This window comes from Lutra lutra, chromosome 9, assembly GCF_902655055.1.
Source record: "Lutra lutra chromosome 9, mLutLut1.2, whole genome shotgun sequence".
Classification (NCBI taxonomy): Eukaryota; Metazoa; Chordata; class Mammalia; order Carnivora; family Mustelidae; genus Lutra; species Lutra lutra.
The window spans coordinates 2693440-2718702 of NC_062286.1; positions in this window are offsets into that span (position 1 = coordinate 2693440).

The following is a 25263-nucleotide window of genomic DNA, read 5'->3' on the forward strand; positions in this document are numbered from 1 at the left end:
AGGCTCCATGGAAACTTGGAGCCTGAAGTAGGAAAGTTAGCATTCAGGGAAGGACCACACATCTACAGAGAGAAGTGGTTCCCAATTCTAAGGCAGGAATAACAGAGTGAGATTATAGTCTCACAATAATAAGACATGGATAAGAGAGATGGTCAGCTTAACACATAGAGAAATAGACCCTTGACATTAGGAGTATTTATCCCAAACTGTTTAAACTCCATAAATACCAGCTTTGGCCAGAATATTTCACTTGGGGACAGCCACTCATTGACATTATTTGATGAAGCTCTATCTTCATACTCCTATCTCATTCTCATACACTATTTCAACATTTAGCTATTTGCGTTCTCTAGAGAGAACATATTGAGTGGCAAATATACTGATGCTGGCTAACTACACATGTCACTAACATACATGTATGGAGGTTCTAGTTTATTGTAAGGCTCTTATGATTTTTGTTAGCATGAGTCTGTCCTACAGATTTAAGGGAGCAATGAAGGCCAGAAACAAGACAGAGAAAAACACATCCAACTCAGGTCACCTTGCAGGACTCTGCAGGCAGGCAGTCTCCAACTTCAGCATCATGTCAATCACCCACTCATGGAAACAAGTTGTAGATCTCATATATATATATATAAATACATTAGCTATCTGGAAGTGGAAGACAAACAGCAATGTATAGCAAAATTTAGATGCCTCCATAAAAGCCACAGACATGGAGTACTTTTTTTTTTTTTTTTTTGGAGAAATCCTGGGTAGCGATTGAAACTGAATAACAGAAAGGGAGAAAATGGATCATGCATTCCCATTGAAACCACGAAACTGGTCCGGTGTCTATACATGGTGACAAATAGGATTTAGATCATCTACTCGTGGTCTTCGCTCAAAGCCAAAACCAAACCAGAACCAAAACTTTTCTATTTCTTGGGTTGTGTTTCTGAAAATGACCCATCACTGGATCTAGTGAGAATGGAAGAGAATGCCACCAATTATAAACTCACTCTACACAATAGGGAAGAAAACAAGCAGAAATTCTGGAGACAGAATATGTTTCTGAGATCTTTTAATATCCTCATTAGTGGTTGCTAGCTTAGTTCATCATTAAAGTCCTAAGTAGAGTGATCTGTTCATCACTTACATCTGGCATATGAGAGATGCCTACAGACAATCAAGAATCTCTATAGCCCAGACTCCAGAACTTCTATCAGCCAGAAGGGGAGCAGAGAAACACAGTTAATGATACGAGACCAAAGTTACTACACACACAAAAACATGCTCTGGATTTCAAAGTGAATTTTTTTAGAAAAGGAAATTATGTAACTAAAGGTGATCATAAGGATAGAGAACATGCCTAAAATAACCATTTCCAGAAATCTGAATCTTAGACAAAAGGACAGTTTATAAAATTTCAAAGAAAATGAGAAATAACTGATTACTAGAGGAGAAGGGGTATGGGAGGAAAATTGTAAAGCAAATTTCCTTTTGGAGAGCTGACTCGGATGAGGTAATTCTGAGAGCACTGAGTTGTGGTAATTAAAAAAAAAAAAACTATGAGGGCGATGGAGTAACTGGGGGATGAGCATTAAGGAGAGCACTTGAGGGGCGCCTGGGTGGCTCAGTGGGTTAAGCCGCTGCCTTCAGCTCAGGTCATGATCACAGAGTCCTGGGATCGAGCCCCACATCGGGCTCTCTGCTCAGCAGGGAGTCTGCTTCCCTCTCTCTCTCTGCCTGCCTCTCTGCCTACTTGTGATCTCTCTCTGTCAAATAAATAAAATAAAATCTTAAAAAAAAAAAAAGGAGAGCACTTGATGTAATGAGCCCTGGGTGTTATAGGCAACTGATGAATCACTAAATTCTACCCCTGAAACTAATAATACAGTATATGTTAACTAAATTGAATTTAAATAAAAGAAAAAAAATCTACAGGGCATCCATTTTCTCTCCCCTTCTGAATACGGACCCACCCATTCTGACTTGGAAGCAGGCAGATGATCAGAAAAAAACAAACAAACAAACAAACAAACAAAACCAGACACAGAATTCCATCCTTCTTCACATAACATGTTATGATCCCAACCTAGCTACATGTGTTCCTTCCCCAGGTACCTTCTTCTGAATTTGAAGAGATAATTCTCTCTAGTGTCTTGAATCAAGAAACTGCCTTGATTATCCTGAAAATAAAACTCATTTGTGCTGAGAGAATAAAATACCATAAAAAGGAGAATTAGTTCTAATTGTCACTGAGTTCCCACTTATAACTCTTTCATTTCAATTCTGTGAAACTCTATATCCTCCCAGTAAAGTCTGCATCCTTTGGGTGTGCGCTTTTAGGCCAGTATGGGTTATGTTTCTGTCACTTTCAACCAAAGGAATCAACATCAACAAAACCACACAAAAAAGAAAAATGAAAACAACCAAGAAAAGAAGTCTTGACCATGATAAGTCATAGCCTAGATGAATGTTGAAGAAACTTGGAGGTGAGGTTGATGAATGACTTTGGGGTATCTTTGAAAACTTACAGAGAATTGAAGAGAGGATGGGGGATCTGAAAGGGGCTAAGTGTTCTGACTTAAACCCCAACAAAAGTAAGCATGATGCCCAGATCAGACCCTAAATGGGTAGTGCCATATCCAATATCACTGATAGAATGCTTTCCACAGGAGGTCACTCTTCCTAGGACCTAGTCAGAGGAAATGTGAAAAAAGATGTTAGATTTATTTTAGATTTAGATTTTTTCTCACTAAAGAAGACTTACCTTTCATGTGACCTCATAACCAGCCCATTCCAGCCTACACTCATTGACACAAGGTGAATCTGGTTTGCATAAGGGAGGTCTCTTATTGCTGTCCCTATACTTTCCCTATCCCCAGCTTCCTTCTGGGATGCTCCTTCCTCTCTATGACTTTTAGTTCTAGTTATCAGATACTTTGCTTTAGTTTACTGTTGGTGTTTTCCTTCCTTAATACATTTTTATAGTATTTCATAGTGCTATATAGAATCTTTCTGCCCCAGTAGTCAGAGGATTAAGTCTCCACTTGAGACATTCTAATGAATCCATTTATTTGAGGAAAACAGGCAGTTAGATATTATCTATTGCTTGTGCTTCTGTTGAGGATTGCCCATGCATCCTGGAGCTCCTAAGTTTTCCATCTGGCACACTCACATTTTGCTCTGCTTCTTCATACTTGGCCGGATTTACATCTATTGTTTATGTTTAAGTGTTATTAAATAGAAGAAACATTGACTGCTGTCTACAAAACGTAGTATGCAAGCATAGATCGGCATATGAAAATAGAAGGTGGATTTCACAACTATAATCCCAGGGTCGAGGTTACTTTAGGTATTAGTTTCTATTGCTGCTGTAACAAATTACCAAAAACTCAATGACTTAACATGTATTTATTATCTTACAGTTCTGGGGTTAGAGGTCCAAAATGGATTTTACTGGGTTAATGTCAAAAGGTGACAGAGTGTGTTCCATTCTGGAAATCCCAGTAGAGGATCCTCCTTGTTTTCATTGCCTCAAGGGGATGCCCGTGTTCCTTAGCTCAGGGCCCTGTCCATTTCCAAAACAAGCAATGATGGATGGAGGTCTTCTAATGTCCACGTACTCTGCCCTCCACCTACACACACACACACACACACACACACACACACACACACACACAGATCTCCCTCTGACTCTCATTGCTTCTCCCTTCCTCTTCCTCTATTAAAGGCTCCTTGATTACTTTGGGCCCATCTGACTAACCTAGAGTAAACATTCCAGTTTAAGGTCAGCTGATTAGCAACTTAATTCTTCCTGAAACCTTATATCCTCTTTGCTGCATTGCAAAATGTATTCACAAGGTTCAAGGATTAGGGCATAAACATCTTTGGGGGCATTTTTTTTTCCTACAACACTTTAGAAAACAAAGTGCTCTTCTTAGGAACTCATCCTCACTTTGGAAGCATGACTGGGCTAGTAGGTTCAGAGAAATGTTACAGATAAAAATGCAGCTGGATTTATGTAAGCATTATTCTTCCCAAATTGTGCCATAAGATAAAATTACAAAACATTAAAACAATGCACTGAACACTAGCAAAATTTGTAGCTTCATAGCTTTCTAAAAAAATATTAAAAAATCCTGGCAAGGAGATGGATATGAAAAGGGAAGAACAGTCCTTTGTCAAGGATAACTAGGCAAGTATTGGTATATGTTTGCATGCATCTATTTACCTACCATATATATTAATAATACATCAACTAATTAAAGTAAAAACTTTAATAAGATGTAAGTTGAAGTAATTATGGGAAACAATCGGAACATAAAATTTCAGACTTTCTTGATAATCTTAGAGAAGGGTATCCATATTAACAGACATAATCATAAAATCCTTGCCCTCCTCTAGAAAAGAAATCTAACAACCCTTCACATGAAGAACAAAGACACATTAGTGTCCAGTCATTGTCAGGGATCTTCTGTTTTTCAGAATGTTTTGCAAAAGACAGATCTCAACTTCATTTCCATTTTTGGTGTGTGTGTGGGGGGGGGGTAGGGGTTGGGAGTACAGAAAGAAAAGCCGAACATCTTTCAGAATTTTATTGTAATCAAGATAAAGTCTAAGCTTTGGGTTCATTTCAGTCATCATGGAAGATTCATCCTTTACTCTCTTTGGAATCATTCAAGAACTTTGACCTGGGATAGCAGGAAACAATGGGAGGCCCTGGTACCAAGTTCAGAAATTTGGACATCTTTGTTATTTGTCCTTCTGTCACTGCTGTTGCTGGACTGTGTTCCTCCAGCACTGGTTTAAGGGTGTTTCTGGAGCCTTCTGATCCATGGTGAGTAGACTAAGCATCAGAAATGCTGGCTGCTGCCCTAAGCCTACACACACTGGCCCTTGCTCCCTCAGATTTACCCATTGAGGAACCCTCTGGGTGCTGAGGCTAGGACTTCTAGTATTATGATGAACAACAGTGGTGAGAGTGGGCGTCTCTGCCATGTTCCTGATCTTAAGGGAAGGGTTCTCAGCTTTTCCCCATTGATAATGTTATGTGCTGTGGGCTTTTCATAGATGGTTTTATGAGATTGAGGAATATTCCTCCTATCCCTATACTCTGAAAAGTTTTGATTAGGAACAGATGTTGTATTTTGTAAAATACTTTTTCTGAATCAATTGAGAGGATCATATGGTTCTTGTCTTTCCTTTTATTGATGTGCTCTGCTACATGGATTGATTTGCAAATGTTGAACCACTCTTGCATCCCAGGTATGAAACCTACTTGGTCGTGGCGAATAATCCTTTTAATGTATCATTGGATCCTATTAGGTAGGATTTTTTTAAAGTATTTTGGCATCCATGTTCATTAGGGATTTTGTCTGTAATTCTCCTTTTCGATGGGGTCTTTGCCTGGTTTTGGGATCAGGGTAATGCTGACCTCATAGAAGGATTTTAGGAGCTTTCCTTCTGTTTCTATTTTTTGGAAAAGCTTCAGTAGAATAGGTTTTATTCCTTCTTTAAATGTTTGGTAGAATTCCCCTGGGGAGCCATCTGGCCCTGGACTTTTGTTTTTGGGAGGTTTTTGATTAGTGCTTCAATTTAGTTACTGGCTATTGGTCTATTCAGATTTCTATTTCTTCTTGTTTCAGTCTTGGTAGTATGTACATTTCCAGGAAAGCATCCATTTCTTCTGGGTTGCTTAATTTGCTGGCATACAGTTGCTGGTAATAATTTCTAATAATTTTTTTCTATTTCTTTGGTGTTAGTCATGATCTCTCCCTTTTCATTCATGATTTTATTAATTTGGGTCCTTTCTCTTTTATTTTGGAAAAGTTTGGCCAGTGGCTTATCAAACTTATTAATTCTTTTGAGGAACAAGTTTCTAGTTTTGTTGATCTTTTCTACTGTTTTTCTGGTTTCTATTTAATTGATCTCTCCTCTAATCTTTATAATTTCTCTTCTCCTGCTTGATTTAGGTTTTATTTCCTGTTCTTTATCCAGCTCCTTTAGGTGTAGAGTTAGCTTGTGCATTTAGGATTTTTCTAATTTTTTTGAGAAAGGCTTGGGTGGCTATGTAATTCCCGCATAGGACCGTCTTTGCAGTATCCCATAGGTTTTGGACCAGTGTGTTTTTGTTCTCATTGTTTTCCATGAATTGTTTAAGCTCTTCAATTTCCTGATTGATCCATTCATTCCTTAGCAGGATGCTTTTACACTTCCAAGTGTTTGAATTCTTTCCAATGTGTGTGTGTGTGTGTGTGTGTGTGTGTGTGTGTGTGTGTGTGTGACTTAGTTCCAGTTTCAAGGCATTGTGGTCTGATATCATGCAAGGAATAATCTTAGTCTTTCGGTACTGGCTGAGACCTGATTTGTGACCCAGTATGTGGTCTGTTTTGGGGAAGGTTCTGTGTATATTTGAGAAGAATGACTATTCTGATATTTTAGGGTGGAATGTTCTGTATATATCTAAGAAGTTCTGTATATATCTAAGAAGTCCATCTGCCCAATGTGTCATTCAAAGATCTTGTTTCTTTGTTGATCTTTTGTTTAGTTGGTCTGTCCAGTTCTGAGAGTGGAATGTTAAAATCTCCTACTATTAATGGATTATTGTTGATCTGAATCTTTATTTTGGTTAACAGCTGGGTTATTTAGTTGACTGCTCCTAAGTTGGGGGGATAGATATTTACAATTGTTAGATTTTCTTGTTGGACATACCCTTTAAGAATGATATAGTGTCCCTCTGGATCTGTTATTGCAGGCTTTGGTTTAAATTCTCGTTTGTCTGAAAAAAAAAAAAAAGAATTACTACCCTAGCTTTCTTTTGAGGTTCATTGGCATGAAAAATATTTCTCTATCCCTTCATTTTCAGTCTGGAGGTGTCTTTAGGTTCAAAATGAGTCTTTGGCAGAGAGTATCTGGATGGGTCCTGTCTTTGTATCCAATCTACAACCCTGTGCTGTTTTGTGGGAGCATTTAGACTGTTCACATTGAGGGTTACTACCAAAAGATATGTGTTTAGTGGTACTGGGAAAATGTGTTTAGTGGTGTTGGAAAAGTTGGATAGCTACATATAGAAGAATGAAACTGAACCATTCCCTTATATCATACACCATATGTACAAAGATAAACTCAAAATGGATGAAAGACCTCAAGGTGAGACAGCAATCCATAAAAATCCTAGAGGAGAACTTAGAGAGTTACCTGTTTGACATTGGCCACAGTAACTTCTTTCAAGAAGTGTCTCCAAAGGCAAGTGAAACAAAAGCAAAAAGGAACTTTTGGGACTTTATCAAGATAAAAAGCTTCTGCACAGCAAACGAAACAGTTTCTAAGAGGCAGCCCAAGGAATGGGAGAAATATTTGCAAATGACATTACAAATAAAGGGCTGATATCTAAGATCTATAAAGAAATTCTCAAACTCAAACTTAAAAAACTAATAACCGGGGCGCCTGGGTGGGTCAGTGGGTTAAGCTGCTGCCTTCGGCTCAGGTCATGATCCCAGGTCCTGGGTTCGGGCCCCACATCGGGCTTTCTGCTCAGCAGGGAGCCTGCTTCCTCCTCTCTCTCTCTGCCTGCCTCTCTGCCTACTTGTGATTTCTCTCTGTCAAATAAATAAATAAAATCTTAAAAAAAAAACACAAAAAAACTAATAACCCAGTCAAAAAATGGGCAGACGTCATGAACAGATACATCTCTAAAAAGGCATACAAATGGCTAACAGACACATGAAAAAAATGTTCAACATCAGTAGGCATCAGGGAAATATAAATCAAAACCACAATGAGATACCACCTTACACCAGTTAGAATGGTAAAAATTAACAAAACAGGAAACAACAAATGTTGAGGACGTGGAGAAAGGGGAACCCTCTTGCACTGTTGATGGGAATGCAAGTTGGTGTAGCCTCTCTGGAAAACAGTGTGGAAGTTCCTTAAGATGTTAAGAATAGAGCTACAAAATGACCCAGCAATTGCACTACTGGCTATTTACCCCAAAGATAAAGATGTAGTGAAAATAAGAGGTACGTGCACCCCAATGTTCATAGCAGCAATGCCCACAATAGCCAAACTGTGGAAGGAGCCAAAATGCCCTTCAACAGATGAATGGATAAAGAAACTGTGGTACATATACATAATAGAATATTATTCAGCCATCAGAAATGATGAATACCCACCATTTCCATTAACATGGATGGAACTGGAGGGGATTATGTTAAGTGAAGTAAGTCAAACAGAGAAAGACAATTATCATATGGTTTCATTCATATGTGGAACATAAACTGTAGCATGGAGGACCATAGGGGAAGGGAGGAAAATCCAAAGGGGGAGAAACCAGAATGGGTGATAAACCAGGAGAAACTATGGACCCTGAGAAACAATCTGGGGGGTTTTAGAGGGGAGGAGGTTGGGGGGAGGGGTGGCAGGGTGATGGGTATTGAAGAAGGCACATGTTGTGATGAGCATTGGGAATTATACTTAACTGATGAATCATTGAACACTGTACCAAGGACTAATTATGTACTATACTGTGGCTAACTGAACATAATTAAAAAAAAAAGGAAAATTAAAAAGTAAATAAATAACTTTGGGACATAGACCCAATGATATAATGTCATTTCCAAAACTAACCCTTCCCGAATCCATTCTTCCTGCCAAATTCCCTAACAGTCTGTATCTTAGACACAATCAGGAGAAATGCTTGTCTTTGTCTCTCCAGGAGCATCTTCCTGAGGGGCATCAACGATAAGCACTTCCATGCATCTTAGATTGCAAAGATGCCCACCAACTTTAAAAGTGGTAGCGAGTTTGCAGATTCCACATTACATAATTTTACATACGGATTGGGGCAGGCTTGGTTCCTGTCACAAGTTTATTAGATTATTGAGGAGGGAATGTAGGGTATGATGGACTTTCTAGATTTTTTTCACCAGGAGATGGAAAGGATTCAAGGGATGTTATGTAAAGAGCTGACCACTGACTAGCAGAAAAAAGATTAAGAAACTATTATTAACTCAAAACTACAAAATAGTTTTATCTATTTGATTTATTAAGGGTTGTATTTTGTTTCAATATTAACAACAGCTAGAGACTTCCATTCCCAATACTTGTGATGAGAATCAACAAGGTTTCCTTCAACAGAAGCTCATGTAATAAAACTCTTTTTCATATTAACTGACATGTAACACCCTCATCCAAGGTGTTGGCACCTGGAAAGCAGGAGGTTGGGAGTGTGAAACCAGTTTTCTCTACAAAGATCATTAGAATATATATAACACCATGTGTTACATTTTTGCTGTCACAAATTCAAATTATTAAAGACACTAAGAAAATATAGGAGATGTTAACTTAGAAGGTAAAAATCAAATGGGACACGGTAATGTCTAGCATGTGGAATAGGAATGATCATTCTGTGTTTCTAGTTTGAGGGCAACCTACATAAATCATTGGAATGTTGTTTTTGCCTACAAGGCTAGAGCGTATTTTACAAGAATTGTAACAATGAAGTCCCATCAGGACAGTGGGTTTTAGTCACTACAGAATTTTAAAATAAAATTGGAACTTTGAAAATACAAGAAGCTGTGTTCCATCCTAGCTCAATTAACTCCAGGTATCTCAACATGGGGCTCTGAGGACCAATGCCCCCAGGTCAGGCTGAACTGGGCAAAGCGTTCACTCAGGAACAATGAAACCAATTAAATCCACATTCTTCATGAGATATCAACAAAGAGTTGTAGGTCTGCAATTAAGGAGAAATGTTAAGAGATGGCTCTATTGAACAATTCTTATTTTATTTTACTTTTTAAAAGATTTTATTTATTAGACAGAGATCACAAGCAGGCAGAGAGAGAAAAGAGGAAGCAGGATCCCTGCTGAGCAGAAATCCTGATGTAGGGCTCGATCCCCAGGACCCTGAAATTATGATCTGAGCCAAAGGCAGAGGCTTAACCCACTGAGCCACCCAGGCGCCTCCCAAATTTCTTATTTTAAAAGTAGAAGACAAGTTAATGGATTGGTAGTTGAGCAGAGTAGGAACACATCAAGAAAATTTCTCATCAGAAAGAATCACAGAAGGGCACCTGGGTGGCTCAGTGGGTTAAGCCGCTGCCTTCGGCTCAGGTCATGATCTCAGGGTCCTGGGATCGAGTCCCGCATCGGGCTCTCTGCTCAGGAGGGAGCCTGCTTCCCTTCCCCTCTCTCTGCCTGCCTCTCTGTCTACTTGTGATCTCTCTCTCTGTCAAATAAATAAATAAAATCTTTAAAAAAAAAAAAGAAAGAATCACAGAAGCTGAGAACCTGTTCTTAGTGATGATGTCCACATTATTAGATGAGAAAGGGGAGTTTATATGCTACCGGGACTCAAAAGTCAATGTCTTCTACAAGGAGAGATAGATTCCCCTCATTAGAACTGATTAGGAAGCAGCCAAACCACCACCTTATAGGTGTGTTTTAGGGTATACTAAAGTGTTAAATTTCATCCCATCAATTAAAGATTATTAGAGATCAGTATAAAGCCTACACTGAGATCCAAATCCCCAGCATCCCAAACCTTGGTTTAAAAAGCCTATTTTAGGAACAACACATATGGAAGGTGCTTCTGCTGCGGGAACCCTCCCACCAGGGCCCTGGACCTCACCAACTTGATGTTCTCTGAATCCCGGGACATGCTGTGCACACACCCATGAGTCATGCTCCTTGCTCTGTTTATATCTCTTCTCTTTTGCTAAGATCAATTTCATCCGTGTCTCATAAGATGATGATTAACTTTTGTATATATTTAGGTTCTTTCAGACTACTCATTCTGGGCTCACTGCTCATAAAATCCTCTATAGATTCCATAAATTGAGTGTTAGACAACAAGAATGTGAGGTATCAGAACGGGAGAAGGTAATTTGTGTAAAGCTACAACAACAACTAAAACAACACAGAAATACGAATCAACACATCAAAACTTACCACGAGGCACTATTAGTTTCTACCTGTTCTTGACAATAACATTCTGTTCGTGTGTCATTAATGGAGGAGGATATAAAAATGGTTCTTCTCGTTATTCAGATAAACTCTTAGGACTGCTTTTGGAACCATAGAGCACTAATTCACACCAGGTGTCAGCTGAAACAGGCAGAACCGACAACACGATGCAGAAAGGCAGGCAGGTAGGTCAACGGTCTGGCGGATCAGAGAGGCTCCGTCATAAGGATTTCTTGTCATAGACAATTTCTTGTCACACCTGGGCTATTTCACAGAGTGAAAAAACTGGACAGCAGAGGTAAACTCAGCTGGCCCGGAGTAGGCGGGGGGAACCTCGTTATTAGTCATGAGCAGGAAACACAAAGAACTCTGACCCCCAGCAGTGCCTTGGGAGTCTGTCCTTTGCTCTCTGGTCTTCAGAGGAAGCTGAGACTCAAGAGAGCTACACTCAGCGAGGGGAGCCCTGGTACCTCCAACTGCATCTGGGCAACTCACCAAAAAATACCGGCCACTTTCAGAGATCATTTAATGGCTTTATGGAAGTACAAGTTAAAAGCAAAGTCACAGGTCTTGATTATTTATATGTCAGAAAGATGTTTCTTTTATAAAAGGGAGCTTTCTTGTACTCAATTCTCAAATAGCACATGTGTCACATGATTTTGTTTTGTGAAATACCAATATCTGAAACAACAAAAATGACACCTTTTTAGGAATGAGCTCATTGTATGAAACAATATACTCTTGTATAATCAAAGTACAGCTTGAACAGCATGAGAGGCTGTCTAAGGCATATGCTGGTAGGAGTCCCTGATTTAGGGATTCCTATTTATTACTTAAAACTAACTACAGACATTCCCCACTTCAGATGGTTCGATTTAGATTTTCCAACTTCACCGCAGTGCACAGAGATATACATTCAGGGGATAGTGTACTCGGAATTTTGAATCTGGATCTTTTCCTGGAGTCACAATATGTGGGGTGACCCTCTTTCATGACACTGGGCAGCATCTGGAGCTCCTGATATACCGACGATCGTTCTGTTTTTGCCTTCAGTAGGGCATTCACTTGCTTACCCGACACACTCGCGTCTGTTGTAAGATGGACTTTATGTGAGATGATTCTGGAGATTGTAGGCTAATGTCAGTGTTCTCAGCATGTTTAAGGTAGGCTAAGCTACTATGTCTGGTACATTATATGGATCAGGTACATTTCAACTTAATATTTTTAATTGTGATGGGTTTCTTGAGATGTAAGCTCTCATAAGTTTAGGAAGATGTGTACACTTGTGAGTTTTTTGTAATTGCATTTTTATGAGCACACATGTTTTAATTTTGCTTCTTAATTTGTTTACCTCATTGAGTAACATTTTATTTAAATAGGATCATGGGAAGTAATCTTCAGCCTCTGGTCTGGCTGAAATGACATAAGCAGGAGTTTAATGTGAGTTTTCCAGTTCATTCCATATCGATGGCTCCAGTTATAGAGAATGAACTGAAAAAATGGCAGAATCATCTTCAAAGTCATTTCTTCTGCTATTTCAGCCCTCACCAGATTGGATCCAGCTCAAATTGTTTCCAATATTGCCTTCTGAATTGGATTTCAATTTTCTGGTGTGTGTGAATACACCTGTGCTCACAGAATAGCATGTTTTTTTCTTCTTGCTGAAGACTGTCATAATTTAGCGCCTAAAAGGACTTTTCATGGACAGCATTCAGAAATTCTTATCAATAGACTGAGAAGTATGTGGTTGCCTTACTGGAACTTTCAATGTAGTGGGCGCCTGATAAGGATGATTTAAAAACCAAAAATGCTTCCCTTACTCTGGAGAGATTTTAGGCTTAAATTAACTTGGGATTAAAATAAAAGTAAAAATAACTGAAATGCTACAGTTTGTAAGAAACCATTCCCAAGAATCAGGAACAGCAGTGGAAAAGGGGTGGCCTCTATTAGCCCAGAAGGTCTCTAAATGATGGGACTGAGTCCTTAGTATCTCCCCCAAACCACAATAATATCCTCATCCTAGGTTATGAAATCCTTCTAAGGAGATACAGATCATTTCCCAAGGAAAACAACTATGAATTTTGTAGTGCAAATCCTCTAGGACAGACCAAGGAAAAGCATGCTCAGAGAAAGTTACAATGCTAATATGGACATTCTTTGACAGAAGTTACTGATGATCATGGAGAATGAGACAGTCAGTTCCATCTGGATTTACATACTTTTCCCATTTAGTGGAAGGGAGAGGAGTACAGTGAGGGACAGATATGGAATCTGGTGTGGACTCTTAAGACACACAAACCAGAAAACCAAATAAAAACATAAAATAAAACCTTATGGTCATTCTCAGAGGCTTCCCTCTCAGTGTGGAACACTGAACAATGTGTGTTTTATTTACTTAGTTTCTGCCGGTTTAAGAGATCAAAACTGAGTGCAGTCAGTCAATCAGGTTTGTAATTTGGCTGCCACAGACATCCAACCCAATGACCATGATGCCATTTTGAAATAAAAACCTGAAAAATGGGGGTGCCTGGGTGGCTCAGTGGGTTAAAGCCTCTGCTTTCGGCTCAGGTCATGATCCCAGGGTCCTGGGCTCTCTGCTTGGCGGGGGGCCTGCTTCCTCCTCTCTCTCTCTGCCTGCCTCTCTGCCTACTTGTGATCTCTTTCTATCAAATAAATAAATTTAAAAAAACCTGAAAAATGCACATAGAACTTACAAAGACAAGGGGACAGGAATTCTTTATGTATCAGTGGCTGCTGATGAGTTCACGAGGAATGATATGATGGCTCCTCAGTTCATTCCTCTGACTGTGGCTTTTCTACCACTCTTCATCATGTGTGAGACCATTCTGAATGGAATGCCTTGCAATAGAAGAACGTATTAATATAGAGTTTATAGGCTTTGCTGTGGTGCTGGTGATTATTGAATGCATGTGTGACTGGCTGTATAATTAAATGGATGAGGATGATTTTGTGAATTAAAAATTCAAGTTCTGTTCTGACATCAATACTCTAATTCTCAGGCTTTCCTTTCCTAGGACTACCCTACAGTCCCATCACTACTGTTCTCTGGATATGGTATCACCAAGCTCAGGGCACAGTAATACAAAAGGGAAAATGAGTACATGATGTCATTTAAAAAAGAAGAAGGTGAAGATGTTGCATATCAATGAACTCTGTCAAGGAAAAGCGATTGATATACAGCGGATTTCCTTAGCCTAAAAATTGGAGATAAACAGGGTCACATTGCTCTCCAGGCATGGCAATGGAATAAACTGTGCATAAAATATAATCAAGTAGAAAATATAATTGTCCTGGGAAATTCAGATTAAGGTGTGGACAGTTGTATATTCAGGTCAAAGCAGATATTAAGACTATCAGTGTCAAGAGGACTTGTATTCAGATGAGAAGAAATGTGGAGATGAAATTATTTTCCAAATTAAAAGAATATTTTTCTAAGATATTTTTATATTAAAATTCATTTTATTAAGTAAAAAGAAGACAAAAAATTGGTAATCTCAGAGTTGGATGACTGAGATGAAAGATGCTCCTCTGTGTCCTAGAAATATCCTTCTCAACAAATGCATGTAGAATCAGGAAGAGACAGACTGGGATGAACTGTTAAGTTTCAAAAATCCTATGAAGTCCTTTTACTTTAGTTAAAATGATATAACCACCTGGCCCATATGTATGAATAAAAGAAGAATATTTTGGGATGGGTAAAGAGTTGGTAAATCTAAATGCTGATTGAGGTAATAATAAAAACACACGTGCCTAATACCTTAGAATTTTAAGATCTTTTATATAAATATTTTAACATTTGGTTTTTACTACAATCTTAAATATATGCTATTGTCTTCATTTAGAGTATATACATTTCTTTTTCATGATCACAGACTTAAGAGATGTAAGTAAGCAAAACCATAATAACTTCATTTTGAGGTGAAGTAACTCAAAGTAACAATTCAGTCTAAAATGTTAGTAAATAGCAGAATTAAGTCTTGAATCTGAATATTTAATTTCTAAATCAGTGCTCTTCTTTTGAGGAAAAATGTTAGAAGAGTTTTTATTTCTTTATTTCATCATTTATAAAGCTCCTTTGTTACTTTTGGCTTCATTATCTGTCTCGGCTACTGAGCTGTTGCTTTCCCAAGGAAAAGTGTGTTTTGTTCATCTCTGTCATTTTTGTGCCTATTGGAATGCGTGGCACATATTAGACATTTCCTAAATCTAGGGTTAATCTGATATGCCATCCACAGTGGCTTCAGCTAGCAGGTGTGATTTCCACTGTTTTGGGTACATGCCTACATGTTTCTTGACTGATTAGGTCAGTTGTTTGATGGTAGAAAGCAGACGGTTTCTGCTGAACCTGGAAGAACTTGCCTGGAGGAAAAAATAATTATCTCAATGCCTGGATTCCTCCCATGCCTGTCACCAGAGCTGGCCTCAGACAGTACTCTCAAAAGAACAAAATTTGTCTTTCGGTTCCCTTCAAATTTTTCCATTCTTTGCCACCTGACTTTGTGAAAATCTGCTTTCAAAAGAAAAAAAAAAGGAATACATATTTATACATTATTCATATTGAGTTCTACCTGTGAAGACTGGTTGCCTAGAATTCATGTCCACATTTGCTCCTGAGCGGTCTTCACTCACAACAGAGCTTGTCATTCCCTATCCGTTTGTGGGGAAAGCCACAAGAAACAGTATGGGTGAATGCACTTTACACATCCTACCTAAAAAATAATCACAAACATTCCATTTTACAGGTAAGAAAACAGAGTTCAGAAAGGAGAGATGCTTTGTCCAAGGTCCATACTGCTAGAAGGTGACAAAACGTGGACAATAAATTGATCACTCTGGATTTTTATTGCCTCTGGTGACAGGCACGTCCACTCACACTAGAGTTCTGACATACTCATTTTCCTAACTTCACTTCTTTCTATTCTTACCTTTGCAAGACCAAGTACTATGTCAGCAAGACCAGACGAATTTCGTTAAGTGAGTCTTGGATATTCTTTAATAGTTATATTGAGGCTGCATCTTTTCTCTTCCATGCTCCTTCCTGCATTGGAGTCATCAAACTAAAACTCCCAAGCCAAAGCTGGTGGGTCACCTGTTGTTGTTGTAAATGGAGTTTTATTGGGACAGCACCACACTCATTCATTCACAATTTGTCTAAGTCTGCTTTCATGCTACAACAATAGCACTGTGCAGTTGAAACAGATGCCATGCAGTCCACACAGCCTACAGTATTCATATCTGGCCCTTTACTGAAGAAGTTTGTGCTGTTTCAGATCGAGAGGCAGGTCTTCCTCATGTTCTGTGGTCTACCTGGAGGCCTTTTCCACTTCCTGCTGTTTTCTGCTTGCCTCACGAATTCAGTTGACTTCACAAATTAGTTTGTAAGCTCTTTATTAATATAACAAAGATCAATGGGTGCCACTTAGGTGCTGGTTTCCATCATCATGTTCCCATCCATACAATGAACTGTGTGCTGGGGCACAGATAATTGAGTATATATGTTTGGCTATAAGTCAGTTAGATTTGGCCATTAAAGATGAATAAGGTTCCCCAAGGAAAATGGAACAGAGGACAGACATCCTTGGAAGAGAAGCCAGAAAGAGGAGTGAACAAGTCAAACGTGAAAAAGGGTGCATGTAGTTCATTGGCTCATGGGCATAGAGGTTGGGGTTTTAGGGAGCAATGACGTGTCTTAGGCAAGATGTGCTGTGATGTTCTGTGTGGGACTTGGGGACGGTGGCTCAGCAGTCTGAAGGCTGTGCGAATGATTGGTTTACCACCAATGCCCCTCCCGGTCTGTGCACAGTGAATTTCTTTAATAGCCACTTAGATGACCTTATCATCATTAAAAATGTCTAGGTTACTTCTGCTCGTAAGTGCATGTGAAGGAGATAAACAGCCTTGATTGAGACCCAGCACCCTGGTACTCTCAGCTTTATCTCAAAACTCTGAATTTCCATTGAATAAGTGACAGAGTAGAATGTTGGCACCCATATAAATTCCCTATTGTTCCTTTAACTGGAAGATGGTATTGTAGAAGTCATGTGTGGCCAGGAGATATTAAAAACAAGGGGATATTATTTAATAAAATATTTTTTGAAGAACTTTAATTGGAAAAATGCATAGCCTAATTCCTAAATCCTTGGCTAAGGAGTTGAGGTGTTAAATAAATTCAAGAAGTTACTGTGAATGTAATAGACTGAGCCTTCACCTTTTTGAGAGAGAAGCAAAGATAAACAGAAGAGTTTTTCTTCCAGAGGAAACACCAGCTAAACCTAGGGTGTAGTATTATGGTTGAACTAACCTTCCTTCTTGGTGTGCACACTCTTTAGGTCAACATCTTTTAAAATGTGTTCTGGGAGTCAGACCACTGTTCACCATTAAGATCAGGTCCTAGGATGTCCACATGATGGCTACTAAGTCACTGTTGCAAATCATAGCGGTCACTACACTGAGCAGATTCACAGAAGGACTTGCATGGTCTCACACTGCTTCTGATCCTAACAACCATCCACCTCATAGAAGAAAAGGCACTTTCAGTGCCGTGAACAGCTGACTCAGTTATTCACCAGTAGAGAGAGTGCAAGTTTAAATACTCAGGGCTGCTTCAGACTTGGAGTTGTCATAAGCTTGAGAGATCAGTGAGAAACTCTGGGTGGTGGCAGCACCATGTGATTCATTAAAAAAACTCAAATTTTTGAAACATGTTTTAAAGATATGTATACATGTGCTGTTGTCTCTCTCTCTCTCTCTCTCTCTCTCTCACACACACACACACACACATTGTTGGTGCAATTGTTTGCCACTGGTTTGGGTCTCTCTTCATTGGACATTGGATGTCAGTAGGTTAGGGACACAGTTTACCACCATAGACCCAGAGCCAAGAGTGTGTGCTCACTAAGTATTAGTTGAAAAAAGAAATAAATAAGCATAGTAAGTAATAATTACTAAAGGGATTCTTTATTTGTCAACATGCTTGCTTACAATTTCTCCTAAAATCTGATTTATCAGTACAATTAAAATGGCTAAATTTATGAAGTGAAACAACAAAAATCTATTTTGATGCATATCTTTTCTCCCAGGCAAGCAATGTACAAACAATAAAACAGAACAAAACCCTGAGATGTTAGAAATACGTTACGTCTGCAAACCCACAAATGGCATCCAGTGTGCACTTCATTTGACTTAGTAACACCTGTATACAAAGGAAGCTGAACCTCCTCAATCCAAAGAAACTCCACAGACTCTTGCCAGTGCCCCCAGGGAATTTTGGTGCCCTGAATCCATATCTACAAGTCTATTTCTTTAGCAATGAGACTTGTAAATCTAGTAATTTCTCCAGATAGTAAAAGTTAAGGCACCAAGAGGGGAGAGTTGAGGTGGAAAGTTGATTTGTGGTCTTTATAACACCAGGAGATATTGCTTATTTTGTCTAATGGATTCTTATTGTCCAACAAATGTCTTTATAATTGCTTAACAGAAAACATTCTATTAGTTTATTTCGAACCAGTCTATTCAAATTCCTAGGGATCTAGACTTTTGGGGGTAGAGCCTGCATCATATTTTGGGGATTTTCACGCAAGAGCAGTGTGCATTTCTATAGTGTTTAACTAAGTGGCTTACAATCATGCTTACAGGCCCTTACGACCCCTCCCTATGGAGTGCTTCAATTCCAGCTTGAAAAGGGAGCACCAGGAATGTATGAGGATTCCGTGACAGATTCTAGGTCAAACACACACATGGCATCTCGTGGATGAGCACTCAAGAGTGGACTCCTTCCCCAAAATCATCATCTGACAGAACTCATCATCTTCAAGGCCAAAGGCGGCTTTGGGCTCCTTGAGGTCTCTCTTTCTTTCCCCAAGATTTTCACCATTTCCTTTTCATGAAGTGCTTACCAGGAAATAGAAACATGGTATCCTATGGAAATGACCTCTGGTGTTTTGGATGGGAATGGCAGAAGGGCTGAAACGTTGGCTGCTTCTGTTGGCCTGTCTTAAAAATCTCTTCCCTGGGGCACCTGGGTGGCTCAGTGGGTTAAAGCCTCTCCTTTCGGCTCAGGTCATAGGCCCAGGGTCCTGGGATCAAGCGCCACATCGGGCTTTCTGCTCAGCAGGGAGCCTGCTTCCTTCCTCTCTCTCTGCCTGCCTCTCTGCCTACTTGTGATCTCTGTCTGTCAAATAAATAAATAAAATCTAAAAAAAAAAAAAATCTCTTCCCTGATTCAGAAAGGAAAGGTTTTACATTTATCCCACACCAAAATTTACATGTAACCCTTCCTCATATTTGGGCACCAAAGCAAGATAGACTACCCAGGCATGATATCTGGACTGTCCTTTTTGTCTTCATGTAGGAAGAGGTTACTTCAGTAAGTGATTTTGGAATTTATCATCACATAGGCATTACAGATCTGAAATTTGTAGTGCGCATGCTCTCTACTTAGGAAATTATGTGCTAAATAAATGAACACGTAGCACTTTTCTTGGATGCAACTAACAGAAGTTAATTCTCTTTTAACTAGCAAAAAAAATAAAATAACAAAACAAAACAGAATTATTAGAAGACTGTGCAAGAGATAACAGAAGTGAAACAAATGCTGACCCTAGGGACTATGGAGTTCAGGATAATCCAGGGATCTTGTTGGCAGAAAATAATAGGCAAACTCATTAGATGCCTTCCCCAGGACCATTTAACTTTACATACTTGTCTGTTATCACTATTCCCATGTCCCTGTCTCCCTGAAAGAGTCCTACTTGATTTGGTGCTCAATAGTCCTAGTATTTCCTCGATCACGGCTGGCATTAGTAAACTCAACTTCCAGAGGTTACCAAAATCCTTGCAAAGGAGCCTGATGCATTTTCCAGAAAGAGAACCAATAGCTTTTACCAAGGAAAGAGGGATACTGGGAAGACCCAAGCAGATAGATTTCCTCTAGAGAAGTTTTAGAAAGAAGCAAAATCTTCAATGTATGAGTAAACCATTTCAATCTACCTGGTGTCAAAGTCATTCTATTAGCTTCATATTACTTCTTATATCTTTGAATTGCATTCAGTGACCTCTTAGAACATAGGTTGTCAGGTTAAGTAAATATTAGCAGGTAGACCACATCTAATATAATTCCAAAGAAGGGAAAACTAACCATACATACTAATTACCCTATAAAGTACCCTAAGTACTTTATTTATTTAATGATATTAAAGTATTTAATAATAAAGCACCTTTTAATAATAAAGTACCCTAAGGCAAAATATATTTGTTTTGGTGATGCTGAGGCAGCATAGGATTTTTTTGGTGTCATAGAGTGAACGTGTGATACCAATTATTGCAAAGCACTGTAGACCAGGAGACAAGATAGAACTGGATCTGTGATTGAGATGTTGTCTTAACAATACATCTGTGAAGTAAAGACGTGTAGGCAGATGAGTGTCTAAATATCTTCATTAGTTCTTGTGTGGAGTGTACAGTAGCAGGTTTATTTCAGGATTGTCTGTGAAGGGTCACATGTAGCTGGAAGGGAATGCTGGCTCAGCTATGTTCCATTTATATGAACTCGGACAAGTAGTGTCATTGGCCTGAGTCTGTAAGAGGCCAAGAGCTGTGGAGATCAGAGGGTAGGAGGTGGAGGAGGTGAAGCATATTCCTATTCTTATAAAAAATCTAAGCTAGAAGATGAATTGAATTAATTCCATCAAAGATCCTTGTTTTATGTATATGAAAACTGAGGACCTGAGAGGGAAGGTACTCAAGATCACACAAAATGTTGGGGTGCACCACATGCTGAATGTTTGTTTCCCCCCAAATTCATATGTTAAAATCCTAACCCTCAATGCGAAGGTATTAGGAGATGAGGCCTTTGAGAGGTGATTTGTCATGGGGGTGGGGCCCTCATGAAGGGAGTTTGGTGTCTTTGTCACAAAGGCCCCACAGAATTCCATCACCCCTCGCACTGTGTGAATCCATAGTGCAGAGACGGACGTGCATGGAGAAGAACGTGCAGCCACAGCAGACACCAGCTCCAGAGGAGGCTTGATCTACTTGCGACCTCCAGGACTGTGAGAAATAAATGTCTATTGTTTATAAGCCACCCAGGCCGTGGCATTTTAGCAGAGCATCCCGAAGGGCTAAGATCTGTGTTTCCTGTGCAAAGTCTTAGGAGTAGGGCAGAGTGTTTGAATTGTCAAAGCACACAACTTACTGCATAAAGGGACGACTGATGTGTGGGAGAAGAATTTCCAGAGGTACATGAGCACATAGGCTTATGCCCATACAATTTTTCTGCAAGACAGACATTGCCATTACTTGGTTGAAAAATTCAGATTCTTTTAAATTTTACCTTTGTTGACTTGGTCGGTTTTGGATACCACCTAGAAATATTTAGTTGGCCAGAGACCATGGGTTTTCATGAGGAAAAGTATATTTTGCATCAACCGGTCAAAGGAAGAAGGGGTAGAATAAAAGAAAACAATTTCCCCTTATGGACTTTATTTGCATATATACATGTGAGTTTATTGTACAAACCAAATCCAGATCAATTTACTTAAGTAAAGTAGCTAGTCCTGAAACCTTGGTTTCAAACTAGAACCTTTACTTACTCAATAATCTTGATGATTACTTCCCAGCTGTAAAGTATACTGCTTTGGTAATCATACCATTCTTTCTAAATGCTAATTAAATATATTTTAAAATCCTCTCTAGTGATGAATGTTTACCATTTCTTCACAGGTAGGAATGGAGAAAAAGTTTAAAGGTTTTGAAGGGAATCCTAGTTGAGCTGGGAATCTGTGATTACCTACACAGACTTAACTCTTGTTCCTCATCATTGCCCAAAACCCAAACCTTGGAAATGAATGCACATATTTCCTTGATCCCATTTTATCCGGCCTCTGTTTATTACAAGATTTCTGGCCAAGGGTGGAGTCTCTCTGTGTGTCCTGGACTGCTTCATTTAAAATGAACCAATACAGATTTGGGTGGTTCCCTCCCTCCCAAATAACAGCTTTTGCCTTACAGCCCTGTTTGGTACTACATTTCCTCTCATTTTCTGGAAGAGTACATACAATGAAAAGAAAGATAATTGCCAGCCTATACATAAACAGGGGTTACCTTGACATTATGATAGTACATTGAAACAAATGAGTGAGTCTTATATTAGAAAAATCAAGAATTCCTTGCCCTGATATCACTGAGCAGTGTGCAATGGAAAGAGAGGGATAGGCAGTCAGACCTGGGTTCAAGTCCTGACTCCTGAGTCCTTGGCTACATGTTCTCAAGCAAGCCATGTAAATTCTCTGAGCTCTAGTGGCTACACTACAGACAGGGGTTATGATGATACCTTCCTTACATGATTATCATAAACGTCAAATATAGGAAAGATTTTTGTGAACTCTAAGTTGGTTGTGATAAACAGCTCAAGAACTAAAATACTATTCCTGATATGTTGATAACACTTTTTTGGTTATTGTAATACATACATAAATTTGGCAGTTGAGATAATAATCTGGGACTTTTTGGCCTAGTGGAGTTTATATACTTTTATGAGATATTCTTAAAAAAAGTAAAAACAAAACTTATCGAAGTGATATTAAAATTATATCACACAGAATAATTAATTCTGAAATGAACAGTTGAATTGATTGCACTTGTCTCTGGAGAAAACCAGTATTGTGAGCTATTATGTAAACAACACAGCTCTGTGCATGTATGTGTGTATGCATATGTCCTATGTGTCAGATGTACATGTGTGTGTGCATGTGTCTGTTCGTATGCACACATATGTACACATGGGTGTGCATATATTAGATGTATGTGTGTGCATATGTTAGATGTGTGTGTGTGTGTGTGTGTGTGTGTGTAGATGGGAGAGAGAAATTATAGTAGGGAAGCTTGTGGAAAAAGAAAATGGGTGGTAGATCAAAGAAACAGTTGGTTAAAGGTAGAACTTGTGGGTTCTGGGTTTGGGAGGAGGTGGAGTGTCCTATGACTTTAGGGTGTCTGTTCTAAGAGACTTCCAGGAAAATTCAACCTGACATCAATTTTGTATGACTTGGGTCTTCACCTGTAAGAATCATGTCTGAGAAGAAACAGATGACACAGTGAAACTGGCTAGTTACAAATGGATGGTAAGGTCCACAAGGGATCCTGGAGTTCCTGATGCTAATAACTCCAAAAGGCTATGAACCTCGAGGGAGAAGGGTAGGTGGTGGCCGGCAGCCAGCAACCAAGCCTCAGAGGAGTGGGCGCCTGACCAAGTGTGGAGCTTTAGGAGGACTGAAGCTTGCCTGAGGATGTTGAAGAAGGTGAGGTGCGGGAGGAAATTTTAAAAACTGATTCTTCTTACTTTCTCCCACCTCCTTCCTAATGGGCAGACACAAACAGAAGCCACTGGACAAGGGACAGGTGCCACTCACCCTGCCAGAGTGGACAACAGCTGGAAAGGAACAAGGAATGAATGTAAAGGGTCTCATTGCAGATACCCAGAATCAGAAAGGATGAGGGGCTGTAACATTCACTTTAAGGAAAGTTCAGTGCAAGCTCCAAACCTCAGCTCTGCCACTGCTGAAGCAAGTTATTTAATTTATGACACTTAACTTCCATGTCCTCAGTTGCCTGAGATGTTCAACCGGATAATAATCTTTACACTGACAGACACCTGTGAGGATTAGAAAATATATGAATAGGGAACCACGTCCTGAGATCATGAAGCTAGGCCATTGATGTTATGACTCTTAACAATGATAGCATTTTCAAATTAGGGTTTTGTAAATATATGTGTTGTCCCTATATATATTAGACACTACATTTGCCCCTGGGTTCGTGGATGGATCTAAACTGTGTAAGAATTATCCCTTGAGTTCAGAAGCTCAAAGAAGTGGAGGAAGGGTAGGAGCTCAAGGTTCAATGCAAAAAAATACCCAGAACCTCTAAATTCCCCAAACTTTCAAATAAGTGTGGCATGGCATTAAAAATGTGTACGAGAGAAAAACAAGCAAACAAAGAAACCCCACTTTTTTACCTGTATGCCTTTTACTTTTCTTTGTTTCCCAAGAGATTGTAAAGTATCTGTGCACTATGATCGTCCCTGTGTTGCTCACTGCTATATCTCCAGTGCCCAGGACAAGTTCTAAAACATAGACTATATTCCAGAAACAAGTGTTTATTGAATGAATACGAAGGTTATACCTGGATCACTCTATGAACCATCACACTGACTTGACCATTTCTTGCATCCCTGCTTCCTCCTTACTCCAGCACCACAGCTGTGCCAGCGATGAAGTCTCAGCTTGTGCAATGGCATTAGATGTTCACTGTTGGGGTCCTCACTTCCCCTCACGATCTTGACATTATTTTTGTCCATTTCCATCCCTGATATCCTTGCTGCGGGATACGGGAATCCACTCAAATTACCATTACAGAGCTATGAACTTCTTTTTTTTTTTTTTAAAGATTTTATTTACTTATTCGACAGACAGAGATCACATGTAGGCAGAGAGGCAAGCAGAGAGAGAGAGAGAGAGGAGGAAGCAGGCTCTCCACTGAGCAGAGAGCCCGATGCGGGGCTCGATCCCAGGACCCTGAGATCATGACCTGAGCCGAAGGCAGAGGCTTTAACCCACCGAGCCACCCAGGTGCCCCCAGAGCTATGAACTTCTAAGTGAAAAAATGGTGTTCAAAGTTCTTTGTGGTCCCCTGGCCACCGCTTGTTGGCTGTTTGGTCAAAGATGGCAAGTTTCCCAACCATCATGTTAGAGACGTCCTGGGGAAACCGTTTTAATCACAACTTAGTACACACAGACATGTAACTCTAAGACAGACCAGGCAAGACAGGAGCCTGGCCTGTAGCCACACAGATATTTAACAGCAGAACTGGATGGAGAGATTCCTGTTTCCAACTCTAATTCTCTTTGGCGGCTCCTGGGTACCGTGTTCCACCTCAAAATGAGGCACCACAAGAATGCCTTCTGCTCCCACCCAGCCTTCCCATTCTGTATGCTGTGTTGTTTTCCCAGCAGCCTACATGGGCACTCCACAAAAATAAATATTAAATAGGCAAAAGTATCTCAATGACATGCTCATTCTGTTTTGTATAAAAATGTGCCTGTCTGCTGAATATATTAACATTCACTGGGAAATGCTTTCAAAGAGACCATATATCTGTTATAAATACCTTTCAATTCATTTTGGAATCACAATAATTACATAACTACTTTAAGAATGCTGAGTTCCATCTTCTCTGTGTATTAGCAACCTTTTCTGGACTTCCTGTTCTACCGAACCCACATTAAAAATGTTGTT